Below are 12,467 nucleotides of genomic sequence, written 5' to 3'. Positions count from 1 at the left end.
ATTAATGGGGCCAATGCACAATCATTCTGAGTCAACCAGTTTGTAAGCGCCACTTGAGTATACTTCTTGTACCACATATGGTCCATCCCATTTAGCGGAGAACTTGCTTCCAGACCGATGAGAAGTAATAATAGGCCTTCTTACAACAAGAACTTGATCACCTACTTAAAAGCATCTCAGATGAACTTTCTTATTAAAAGATCAAGCTAGACGAGCTTGATAACATTCCAGACTTTGTTGGGCCTCTAGTCTTTTTTCATCAAGAGCCTCCAATTCTTCAAGGTGTAACCGAGCATTTTCTTCATTAGTGAGTCCTTCTTGAATGGCAAGGCGCAATGAAGGGATTTGACGCTCAAGTGGAAGAACTGCTTCAACTCCATAAATAAGAGAATATAGAGTCGCTTGTGTTGGTGTGCGATACATAGTCCTATATGCCCAAAGAGCTTCTTCCATTCTTTCATGCCAATCTCTCTTAGAATCTGAAACAACTTTCTTCAACAAGTTGCAGAGTGTCTTGTTAAATGCTTCAGCGAGACCATTAGTAGCCGCATAATACATAGAGGAATTGGGTTGCTTGAAGGCAAAAAAATCACATATCTTCATCATTAACTTGTTATCAAATGGCTTGACATTATCTGTAAATATGTATCGAGGAATACCAAAACGGTAGATAATATTGACTCAAATAAAGTTAAAGACATTCTCTTTCTTCACTTCTCTAAGAGAAACAACTTCTGCCCATTTAATCCATAACGACCTAGAGAACGACTCCAGTAGCTCTGGTGGTGCTTTATAGGGGTTTAGGAGTATTTTATTGGCGATAGAAAATAAATTAGGCGATTTTGTCAGTTTTTCGTGTGTGTTAGCCCACAGAATTTGTAGGTGTCGAGGGTTCAGGTCGAATTTTCCTAGATTCTTTCACATTAGCATCCATAACGACCTAGGGAATGACTGTAGTATCCTCAGCAGTGCTTTAGAGGGGTTTATGAGCATTTTATTAGCGACGCAACAAGATTAGGCGATTTTACCACTTTTTCGTGTGTATTAGCCCACAGATTTTTTAGGTTCTAGGGATCTGAGTCAAATTTTCTTGGATTCTTCTATAGTAGCATCCGTAGTGACGTGGGGAACAACTCTAGTAGCCCCGACGGTGCTTTAGAGGGGTTTAAGAGCATTTTATTGGCGACGCAACATAATTTAGGTGATTTTGCCAGCTTTTCATGTGAGTTAGCCCACAGATTTTTTAGGTGCCGGGGGTCCAGGTCAAATTTTCTTAGATTCTTCATAGTAGCGTTCATAGCGACTTAGGGAACGACTGCAGTAGACCCTGCGACTCATAAGAGGGGTTTAAGAGCATTTTATTGGCGAGACAACAGGAATTAGGCGATTTTTCCAGTTTTTTGTTTGTGTTAGCCCACGAATATTTTAGGTGCCGGAGGTACGGGTCAAATTATCTTAGATTCTTCAATAGTAGTGTCCTTACCGAACTAGGAAATGACTCTAGTTGTCCCGGTGATGCTTTAGATGGGTTAAGGAGCATTTTATTGGTGATGCAACAGGAATTATGCGATTTCGCCAGTTTTTCATGTGTATTATCCTACACAATTTTTAGGTGTTGGGGGGTCCAGGTCGACCTTTCTTGGATTCTTCCATATAGGCGATTTTGCCAGCTTTTCTTGTGTGTTAGCCCACAGATTTTTTAGGTGCTAGAAGTCCGGGTAGAACTTTCTTGGATTCTTCCATAGTAGCATCTGTAATGATCTGGGAACGACTTTAGTAGCACCGACAGTACTTTAGAGGGGTTTAGGAGCATTTTATTGGTAACGCAATAGAAATTAGCCGATTTTTCCAGCTTTTTTGTGTGTGTTGTTAGCCCATGGATTTTTTAGGTGCCGGGGGTCCGGGTCAATTTTTTTGAATACTTCCATAGTAGAGTTTGCAATGACCAAGGGAACGACTCCAGTAGCACGACGGCTCAAAAGAGGAGTCTAAGAGTATTTTATTAGTGAGGCGACAGAAATTAGGTGATTTTGTAAGTTTTTCATGTGTATTAGCCCACAGAATTTTTAGGTGCAACAGTCCGGGTCGATTTTTCTTGGATTCTTCAATAGTAGAATTCGTAACGAATTGGGGAACGACTTCAGTAGCCTTGGCGGCGCTTTAGAGGGGTTTAGGAGCATTTTGTTGGTGACACAACATGAATTAGGTGATTTTCCCAGTTTTTCGTGTGTGTTAGCCCACAGTTTTTTTAGGTGCCGGGGCTTTGAGTTGAATTTTCTTGGATTCTTCAATAGTAGCATCTATAACGACTTAGGGAACGACTTCTGTAGCCCCAGCAGTACTATAGAAGGGTTTAGAACTATTTTATTAGCTACGCAAAAGGAATTAGACAATTTTGCTAGTTTTTCGTGTGTGTCAGCCCATAGAATTTATAGGTGTCAGGGGTCTAGGTCGAATTTTCTTAGATTCTTTCATAGTACTGTCTGTAACGACCTAGGGAACGACTGTCGTAGCCCCGACAATGCTTTAGAAGGGTTTAGGACCATTTTATTGGCTACGCAATAGAAATTAGGCGATTTTGCCAGTTTTTCGTATGTAACGCCCACAGATTTTTAGGTGCCGAGGGTCTGGGTCGAATTGTCTTAGATTCTTCTATAGTTGCGTTTGTAAGGACCTAGGGAATGACTCTAATAGCCTTGACAGCGCTTTAGAGGGGTTCAGGTGCATTTTATTGGCGACGCAACAGGAATTAGACAATTTTGCCTATTTTTCGTGTGTGTTAAATCACGAATATTTTAGGTGCCAGGGGTTCTGGTCGAATTTTTTTGGATTCTTCTATAGTCGCGTCTGTAACGACCTAGGGAATGACTCCAGTAGTCTTGACGGCTCATAATAGGGGTGTATGAGCATTTTATTGGGGGCGCAATAAGAATTAGGCGATTTTTCTAGTTTTTCGTGTTTGTTAGCCCACCAATTTTTAGGTGTCGGGTGTCCGGGTCAAACTTTCTTGGATTTTTCCATAGTAGCGTTCGTAATGACCTGAGAAATAACTCCAGTAGTACCGACAACACTTTAAAGGAAATTTTGGAGCATTTTATTAGTGACACAACAAAAATTAGGCGATTTTTCCAACTTTTCATGTGTGTTGTTAGCCCACGAATTTTTTAGATGCCGAGGGTCCAGGTCAATTTTTCTTGGATTCTTTAATAGTAGCGTTCGCAACGACCTAGAGAACGACTCCAGTAGCCCCGACATTTCAAAAAAGAGGTCTAAGAGTATTTTATTTGTGAGGCGACAGGAATTAGGCGATTTTGGAAGTTTTTCGTGTGTATTAGCCCACAGAATTTTTAGGTGCAACGGTTCGGGTTGAATTTTTTTGGATTCTTCTATAGTAGCATTCGTAACGACCTGAGGAACGACTCCAGTAGCCTCGACGACGCTTTAAAAGGGTTTAGAAGCATTTTATTGGCGACACAATATGAACTAGGCAATTTTGTTAGTTTTTCGTGTGTGTTAGCCCACAGATTTTTTAGGTGCCGGGGCTCAGAGTCAAATTTTCTTGAATTCTTCAATAGTAGCATCCGTAACGACCTGAAGAACAACTCTTGTAGCCCCGACAGCGCTTTAGAAGGGTTTAAGAGTATTTTATTGGCTATGCAAAAGAAATTAGACAATTTTGTCAGTTTTTTGTGTGTGTTAGCCTACAGAATCTGTTGGTGTCAGGGGTCTAGGTCGATTTTTCTTAGATTTTTTCATAGTATCATCCTTAACGACCTAGAAAATGACTGCAATAGCCCCGACAATGCTTTAGAGGGTTTAAGAGCATTTTATTGGCGATGCAACAAAAATTAGGCAATTTTGCCATCTTTTCGTGTGTGTTAGCCCACGAATTTTTAGGTGCTGGGGGTTCGGGTCAAATTTTATTAGATTCTTGCATATTAGCATCCGTAACGATCTAGGAAATAACTCTAGTAGCCCCGACGGCTCATAATATAGGTGTAGGAGCATTTTATTAGCGACACAACAGGAATTAGGCAATTTTATCAGTTTTTCGTGTTTGTTAGCCCACCAATTTTTAGGTACCGGCAGTCCAAGTCGATTTTCTTATATTCTTCAATAGTAGCATCCAAAACAACCTAGGGAATGACTCTAGTAGCTCCGGTGGCATTTTATAGGAGTTAAAGAAAATTTCATTGGCGACGCAAAAACAATTACGCAATTTTGCCAGTTTTTCGTATGTGTTAGCCCATAGATTTTTTAGGTATTGGGGGTCCAGGTTGAATTTTCCTAAATTCATCCATAGTAGCGTCCATAAAGATCTGAGGAACTATCACGATCCAACCCCGTAGGCCGTGACTGGTGTCTGAATTGGACACTCATATACACATTTGTTATCTGTAATCGATCAACACCCCTATGACATGAAATTTATACGGATGGAGCGTCGTCTAAAAACCGTCACATATACATGTATATCGAAATTATTTGTCTCCTGAGAGTCACAATTATCAAAAATAAAATAGCATAGTGCGTAAGACGACAAAGATTTCATTACATGTACGAACGTCCCACTATATACATAACGCGAGCCGACAAGTCTTCCACTATGAATGAGAATGTTCCAAAACATGAGTCATACAAGTACAAATGGATAACATCTATATAAAACCCACGCATGTGTCTACAGACCTCTAAGAGGATTAACAATAGCATATGACGGGACAGGGCCCCGTCGTACCCCTAAATACACAAACATATACATTATAAGGATTAGTACCACAAGTTCAGGCTCCGAGACAATGGAGCACTTCAAATCCGTTGAGTAGAATCCTAAGTTAGCGGCTCTCCAAAATGAGTATCTGTACCTGCGGGCATGAAACGCAGCCCCCCCGAAGAAAAGGGGTTAGTACGACATATGTACTGAGTATATAAGCATAAAATACAATAAGAAACATCATAGCTAAAGTAGAGGTTTTCCGAGACAAGTATGATACTCAAGAAGTCACTGTACCTGTACCTTATGAAATAAAATCATGCATGCTTATATCATATATCATATCCGGCCCTTTAGGGACTCAGTGAATCTGTCGTATACATACATATCATATTCAGCCAATCATGGCCTCATGTCATATCATCATATACATATATATCGTACCCAACCCTCTAGTGAGGAACTGGTGAATTATGCAGTGAAACTGTGCACGAATACATACCCGGCCTGGGACTCGCTGAAAGATACATTAAGACATGCACGAGTAGAGTAGTGAGTAACCATATGCATTTAAATCATCATTTGAGACTGAATAGAATAATTCAAATGAACCATCATTTAAAAATCATGACAATATTCATTTCAAGTAACCTCCGATTGACCTTATAAATTATTCCAAATATGAATTATACAAAAGTATGATCTATACTAAAATACGACTTATACAACCTTGGATGGCTGGAATCATACAAATGAATCAAGACATATTGATATAAATTCTGAAAATTGAGAACATTCGCCATCCTAGTATATCTAAGAATAAGAGCTTCGTTGGAATTCTATACATTCGTCATCCATTTGTTTCATAAGATCATGCCAAAAAAAAGAAAGGTTAGCTGTACATACCTTTAGCGTTTACACGAATATGTTGCCCAATATTTTCTCAACCTATATTAAAACGTTAAGCACTATGATTAAGCTATGGACATGAATAAAACGTACTCTACCGTTAGTAGGTTATTTCTAAAAAAAAATTAGACAACACCTCCCCTATACCTCTCACTTTTCCCACTTTCAAATCAGCCATATAATCATCAAGTAATATCAAAAATCCAAAATATTGACATAAAACAAAATTTATTATTGACAATAAGCCTAGAATGTTGCCACCCGAATTATGTTGCCCAAAATAGTAAGTTCGGAAAATCGAGTACCTCAAGTTGTGTCCATATTTTGAAATTGAAAACGGTACAACTAGACTTAATGACCCTCATGAAACTTTTAGATCTATGTTTTAAGTTTGCAACCTAAAAGAAATCAATTCAAAACTCATTTTGTACAAAATGATATCATCAAAACACTAACAACTATACATGAGGGATTTTTCAATCCAGAATCTGGACAGAATTTGTCTCATGATTCATCCCTTTTTTTTTGACATAATAACAACAGATATAGACTATAACATAAACATAAGCATTGTAGGTAAGTGTATTAGCTTTCCAAAACATGTTTAATATATAAAATCAAAGGTTTACACAATGAGATATTCCAGAATTACTACCAGCTACACAATCCCCCAAACGGATTTGAACCATCACAATCTTCATACACCTTTTTCCTTCAAATTCAAGAACAACAACTCATCAAAACATCAAAGCAATATCAACCATTATTATACATCATCACTAAGCTAATTCCATCCATTTAAGCTACCTAAAACAACCCTTTAACCCATAAATCTAAACAAATCACCAAACTAATTTATAACGCTATTTTCTCCGTTCTAATCCGTTAAAACTCTAACTAAACTTGTTAAAAATGAAAAAGGGACTTTAATATTACCTCAAGTGTGCAGCAAACAAATTAAATCTTCTCCTTATTGGCTGATATCTAGCTCAAATTGAAGCCAACGCGACGTACAATAATTTTCTCTTCATGAGCTTCGGATTTCGGAACTCGAATTTTGGTTGGATTTGGTATTTTCTCTCAAGAACTTCCTCTCTCCCTCTTTGGAAATTTATGGATGTTTTCTTATTTGAGGATGAATATAGAAGCTTAAACAAATCCCTTAAGGATGTGGTTATTGGGCCTGACCCGAGTTAAAATCGGGTTGGGCCGAATCTACTATCCAGCTTGACCCCTCTGTCTTAAAATATCTATATCTCCTTATTACGATGTCATCTCTAGACCCACGACCTATGGCTGGAAAGATATTTCAATTTTCTACAACTTTCATTTTGAGGGTTTTCCCAAATTATCAAATTATAAAGGGGTTATGTCCTCCTGAAGTCAGCTTATCAGAAACGTGACTTTAAGAAAAAAATATTTGATGGCTTCTATTTTGATTTGGCTCAAGGGTACTTCTTGAGATGTCTATTACTTCACATGAATTATCCATATAACTAGTCATTTACAACAAATCATGTCATTTTAAAATTCAAAATTTAAAAGTCCTTGAATTTATATCCGTTAGCTCACGAATAGTCCAAGAAGCAAGAATACGAAATATAACAGGAACGACTCTAGTAGTCTCGGCGGTGCTTTAGAGGGGTTTAGGAGCATCTTATTGGCGACGAAGTAGGAATTAGGAGATTTTGCCAGCTTTTCATTTGTGTTAGCCCACAGATTTTTTAGGTGCCGGGGGTTCGGGTATAATTTTCTTTGATTATTCTATAGTAGCGTCCGTAATGACCTAGGAAATGACTCAAGTAGCTCCGGCGGCTCTTAAGAGGGGTCTAGGAGCATTTTATTAGCGACGCAACAGGAATTAGGCAATTTTGCCAATTTTTTGTGTGTTTTAGCCAACGGATTTTTTAGGTGCCAGGGGTTTGGGTCAAACTTTCTTAGATTCTTCAATAGTAGCATCTGTAATGAACTGGGGAACGACTCCTGTAGCTACGACGGCGTTTTAGAGGGGTTTAAGAGTATTTTATTGGCGATGCAACATGAATTAGGCGATTTTACCAGTTTTTCGTGATGTTAGCCCACAAAATTTTTAGGTGCCGGAGTCCGAGTCAAATTTTCTTGAAATCTTCTATAGTAGCGTCTGTAATGACCTAGAAAATGACTCTAGTAACCACGGTGACTCTTAAGAGGGGTTTAAGAGCATTTTATTGGCGAGGCAACAAAAATTATGCGGTTTTGCCAGTTTTTTATGTGTGTTAGCGCACGGATTTTTTAGGTGTCGGGGATCCGAGTAGAACTGTTTTGGATTCTTCTATAATAGCATCCGTAACGACCTGGAGAATGATTCTAGTAGCACTAGCAACACTTTAGAGGGCTTTAGGAGTATTTTATTGGTGCCGCAATAGAAATTAGGCGATTTTGCCAACTTTTCGTGTGTGTTAACCCACGGATTTTTTAGGTGCCAGGGATCCAGATTAAATTTTCTTGGATTATTCCATAATAGCATCTGCAACGACCTAGGAAACGACTCCAATAGCCCTAGAGGCTCATAAGAGGGGTCTAAGTGCATTTTATTAGTGAGGCGACAGGAATTAGACGATTTTGTAAGTTTTTCATGTGTGTTAGCCCACAGAATTTGTAGGTGCCAGGGGTACGGGTTGAATTTTCTTAGAATCTTCCATAGTAGCATCCTTCACGACTTGGAGAATGACTCCAGTAACCCCGACGGCGCTATAGAGGGGTTTAGGAGTATTTTATTGGCAACGCAATAGAAATTAGGTGATTTTGTCAGTTTTTCATGTGTAACACCCATAGATTTTTTAGGTGCCGGGGATACGGGTTGAATTTTCTTAGATTCTTCCATACTTGCGTTCGTAACGACCAGAAGAATAACTTCAATAGCCCTGGCAGTGCTTTAGAGGGTTTAGGTGCATTTTATTGGCGACGCAACAGGAATTAAGCGATTTTGCCAGTTTTTCGTGTGTGTTAGCTCACGAATATTTTAGGTGCTGGAGGTCCTAGTAAATTTTTCTCAGATTTTTCCATAGTAGCGTCCGTAACGACCTGGAAAATGTCTTCGGTAGCCCTGATGGCTTATAATAGCAGTGTAGGAGCATTTTATTGGCGACACAACAAGATTTAGGCGATTTTGCTAGTTTTTCGTATTTGTTAGCCTATCGATTTTTAGGTGCCGGGGGTCTGGGTCAAATTTTCTAGGATTCTTCCATAGTGGCATCTGTAACGACCTGGGGAATGACTCTAGTAGTGCCAGTGGCACTTTAGAGGGGTTCAGGTGCATTTTATTGGCGATGCAAAAAAATTAGGCGATTTTGCCAATTTTTTGTGTGTGTGTTAGCCCACAGATTTTTTAGGTGGCAAGTGTCTGGATCAAATTTTTTTGCATTCATCCATAGTAGCGTCCGTAAAGATCTGGGGAACGACTTCAGTAGCTTCGGCGGCGCTTTAGAAGGGTTTAGGAGCATTTTATTGGCGACGCTCTAGGAATTAAGCAATTTTGCCAGTTTTTCATGTGTGTTAGCCCATATAATTTTTAGTTGCTGGGGGTCTGGGTTGAATTTTGTTGGATTCTTTCATAGTAGCATTCGTAACGATTAGGAGAACGACTCCGGCAGCCCCGATAATGCTTTAGAGGGGTTTAGGAGCATTTTATTGGTGATGCACCAAGAATTAGGCGATTTTGCCAGTTTTTTTGTGTGTTAGACCACGATTATTTTAGGTGCCAGGGGTCCTGATCAAATTTTCTTGAATTCTTCTATAGTCGCGTCTGTAATGACCTAGAAAACGACTGTAGTAGCCCCGACGACTCTTAAGGGGGGTTTAATAGCATTTTATTAGCGAGACATTAGGAATTAGACAATTTTGCCAGTTTTTCGTGTGTGTTAGCCAATGTATTTTTTAGGTACTCGGAGTCCAGGTTTTCTTGAATTCCTCCATAGTAGCATCCGTAATGATTTGGGAATGACTCCAGTAGCACCGGCAACACTTTAGAGGGGTTTAGGAGCATTTTATTAGTGACGCAATAAAAATTAGCTAATTTTAGTTGTCGGGGGTTTGAGTCAATTTTTTTTGGATTCTTCCATAGTAGCATTCGCAACGACCAAGGAAACGACTCCAGTAGCCCCGGTGGCTCAAAAGAGGGGTCTAAGAGTATTTTATTAGTGAGGCGACAGAAATTAGGTGATTTTGTAAGTTTTTCGTGTGTATTAGCCTATCGAATATTTAGGTGCAACAGTCTGAGTCAAATTTTCTTGAATTCTTCCATAGTAGAATTCGTAATGACTTGGGGAACGACTCCAGTAGCCTCGACGATGCTTTAGAGGGGTTTAGGAGCATTTTATTGGACACGCAACAGAAATTAGGCGATTTTATCAGTTTTTTGTGTGTAATGCCCACAATTTTTTTAGGTGCCGGGGGTTTGGGTCGAATTGTCTTAGATTCTTCTATAGTTGCATTCGTAAAGACCTGAGAATGACTCTAATAGCCTTGGCAGCGCTTTAGAGGGGTTTAGGTGCATTTTATTAGCGAGGCAACAAGAATTAGGCGATTTTGCCTATTTTTCGTGTGTGTTAGATCACGAATATTTTAGGTGTTGGGGTTTCTGATCGAATTTTCTTGGATTTTTCTATAGTCGCGTATGTAACGACCTAGGGAATGACTCCAGTAGCCCTGACGTCTCATAATAAGGGTGTATGAGCATTTTATTGGCGGTGCAATAAGAATTAGACGATTTTGCCAGTTTTTCGTGTTTGTTAGCCCACCGATTTTTAGGTGTCGGGGGTCCGGGTTGAACTTTCTTAGATTCTTTCATAGTAGCATTCGTAATGACCTGGGGAACGACTCCAGTAGCACCGGCAACACTTTAGAGAGATTTTGGAGCATTTTATTGGTGACACAACAGAAATTAGGCAATTTTTCTAGCTTTTCGTGTGTGCTGTTAGCCCACAGATTTTTTAGGTGTCAGGGGTCCAGGTCAAATTTTCTTGGATTCTTCCATAGTAGCATCCGCAACGATTTAGGGAACGTCTCCAGTAGCCCCGGCGGTTCAAAAGAGGGGTCTAAGAGTATTTTATTTGTGAGGCGACAGGAATTAGGCGATTTTGTAAGTTTTTCGTGTGTATTAGCCCACAGAATTTTAGGTGCAATGGTTTAGGTCGAATTTTTTCGGATTCTTCCATGGTAGCATTCGTAACGATCTGGGGAACGACTCCAGTAGCCTCGACGGCGGTTTAGAGGGGTTTAGGAGCATTTTATTGGCGACACACAACATGAACTAGGCGACTTTGCCAGTTTTTTTGTGTGTGTTAGCCCACAGATTTTTTAGGTGTCGGGGCTCTAAGTCAAATTTTCTTGGATTTTTCAATAGTAGCATCCGTAACGACCTGAAAAATGACTCCTGAGCCCCGACAGCGCTTTAGAAGGGTTTAGGAGCATTTTATTGGCGACGCAAAAAGAAATAGAAGATTTATCTAGTTTTTTGTGTGTGTTAGCCTATAGAATTTGTTGATGTCGGGGGTCTAGGTCGAATTTTCTTAGATTCTTTCATAGTACCGTCCGTAACGACCTAGGGAATGACTGCAGTAGCCTGACAACTCTTTAGAGGGGTTTAGGAGCATTTTATTGGCGATGCAATAGGAATTAGGCGATTTTGCCAATTTTTCGTATGTGTTAACCGACGAAAATTTTAGGTGCTGAGAGTTCGGGTCGAATTTTCTTAGATTCTTCCATAGTAGCGTCCGTAACGACCTCGGGAACGACTCTAGTAGCCCCGACGATGCTTTAGAGAGGTTTAGGAGTATTTTATTGGCGATGCAACAGAAATTAGGCGATTTTATCAGCTTTTCGTGTTTGTTAGCCCATGGATTTTTTAGGTGCCCGGGGTACGGGTCAAATTTTTTTCGATTCTTCCATAGTAGCATCCGTAACAACCTAGAGGACGACTTTATTAGACCGGCGGCTAATAAGAGGGGTCTAGGAGAATTTTATTGGCGACGCAACATGAATTAGGCAATTTTACTAGTTTTTCGTGTGTGTTAGCCACATCTAAGAGCTTATTCTTCATGAAAATATCTGCGTCTACAGATTTTTTAAGTGCCGGAGATCCGGATCGAATTTTCTTAGAGTCTTCCATAGTAGCATCCGTAACGATCTGGGGAATGACTCTAGTGGCCCCATCGGTGCTTTAGAGGAGTTTAAGAGCATTTTATTGGTGACGCAACAAGAATTAGGCAATTTTGCCAGTTTTGTGTGTGTGTTAGCCCACAGAATTTTTAAGTGTCAGGGGTCTGGGTTGAATTTTTATTAGATTTTTCCATAGTAGCATCTGTAACGACTTCGGGAATGACTCCAATAGACCCGGCGGTGCTTTAGAGGGGTTTAAGAGTATTTTATTGGCGACACAACAAAAATTAGGCGATTTTGCCAGCTTTTCGTGTGTTAGCGCACTGATTTTTTAAGTGTCGGAGGTCCGGGACAAATTTTCTTGGATTTTCCATAGTAGCATACGTAACGACCTAGAGAACGACTTCAATAGCCCGGCGGCTCATAAGAGGGGTCTAGGAGAATTATGTGGTGACGCAACAAAAATTAGCAATTTTGTCAGTTTTTAGTGTGTTAGCCCACGGATTTTTTAGGTGCTGGGTGTTCAGATCGATTTTTTTTGGATTTTTCCATAGTAGCGTCCGTAACGATCTGGGAAAAGACTCTAGTGGCCCCGACAGTGCTTTAGAGGGGTTTAAGAATATTTTATTGGCGACGCAATAGGAATTAGGCGATTTTGCCAGTTTTTCGTGTGTGTTTGCATACGGAATTTTTAGGTGCTAGGGGT

The sequence above is a fragment of the Solanum dulcamara genome, chromosome 3 (genome assembly GCF_947179165.1).
Source record: "Solanum dulcamara chromosome 3, daSolDulc1.2, whole genome shotgun sequence".
NCBI lineage: Eukaryota > Viridiplantae > Streptophyta > Magnoliopsida > Solanales > Solanaceae > Solanum > Solanum dulcamara.
This window is presented reverse-complemented; position numbering follows the sequence as displayed.